Below are 1,587 nucleotides of genomic sequence, written 5' to 3' on the forward strand. Positions count from 1 at the left end.
GCCAGGAATTGCAAGGAGGAGGCAATAAAAAAAAAACAACCTTACACTTGAAGCTACAACTCATGCTGCCTTTCCCTATTTATTTGGAATTACTCCATCACTGACAGACCTACACAGGAAATTCTCAGATAAAGAGAAGGTGGTACCTATTTCCTACAAAGATCAGATTTGCTGTTATTGAGAGGCTTTTGTGTGATTTAAAAAAAAATTAATTTTTATTAAAATCCCCATGCATGGGCCAGGAAGTTGAGCAAGGGTGGTGTGATCAGAGGAAACACAGGTGCCTCCGGGACAACACCCAGAAACCAACCTTCTGTGCAGAAAGTGCCTCTGAAATCACAACTTCTGTACAGTGGGAAGTGAGAAAGTCATGTGTGAGGGTAAGAGGAGAAAAAGACACTTCCTTACCTGCGTTTTCCTTCTTGATCCGACTTCAGGGATTTGTAGCCCCTGAAACACCCATATTGGATACTTGGCCATACACCAGATCTGTTCTGTCCCAACGTACTTTTTTCTCATGCAGGTAGCAGGAAGGGGATGCATTTTGAGTAAGAGTTGTCCAACAATACGAGTCCAGGCAATAAAGGGGTGGTCTGCTCCCCCTACCACTCAATCACTGCTTGAAATAGAACCCTTAAACAAGGACTTATGCTACCCTGAGATACCCCTCCAAAACACATGCATAAAGTAATAAACCCTTACAATTTGTGAGGTTTTTTTGAGAGCAATTTTATTGCCTTAATCAAGTACGTGACAGTTGCTCCCATAAACAGAAACCAGGCAGTCCCTTCACATTCCCTAGGGAGGTTTTTTGTGCACACACCGTCTTCTATAGCAAGTCTTCAGTCTCTGTTACATGCACTGCTAAGCATCCTATGTTTTATATACAAAAAGACAACAAGAACTGGATTAGGTACCATCTGATGAAATTCAGTAGCTTACATTAAGCAGATCAGCCTGTGCAGTCGCAATAGTCCCTTTTTAACACTACTATTGATAGAGCTTTTCCCACACTAAGCTAGTTTTTTGACATAGTATTACCCAGGTGTCCCAGGTTGGACTTGGTTCCCAGCCAAGTGCCTGGACTCCGGGGACAAAACCTTCCCCCTCCCTTTCACTTTCTCCCAGCTGACCGGAAAAAAAAAGAACCCAAACCGAATAAATTTTAAATGAAAGATTTATACATATATATATATAGAAAACTATATACACACTACCAACCAAGGGGAACTCCCCAAAAGGGAAAGGGAAGGGAAAGGGAAAAGGGAAAAAAGGGACAAAAAGGGATATAAAAGGGACAAAAAGGGATAAAAAGTTAAATACTCCCCTCGAGAGGAAGCGAGCCACACCACACAGCTACCACAGCACTGTCCGCCTCTCAAGGCCAACCAGACACGACAGGCCTCACTCCCTCACCCGGGCAGAGCGACAGTAGAGTTACCTCCACCTTGGGTCCGCCGGAAGAAAGAGAGCGAGAGCTTCCTCTCTCTCCTTATTTATACTCTTGCTTACGTAAAATTGTATGGAATACTGGGAACATGACCTTGGTTCCTTGGTTACAACCTGATCACCAAGGAAGGCCTAGAT

This window comes from Empidonax traillii, unplaced genomic scaffold (assembly GCF_003031625.1).
Source record: "Empidonax traillii isolate 1590-97213 ecotype Southwest subspecies unplaced genomic scaffold, ASM303162v1 scaffold31:size1920502, whole genome shotgun sequence".
Taxonomy (NCBI): domain Eukaryota; kingdom Metazoa; phylum Chordata; class Aves; order Passeriformes; family Tyrannidae; genus Empidonax; species Empidonax traillii.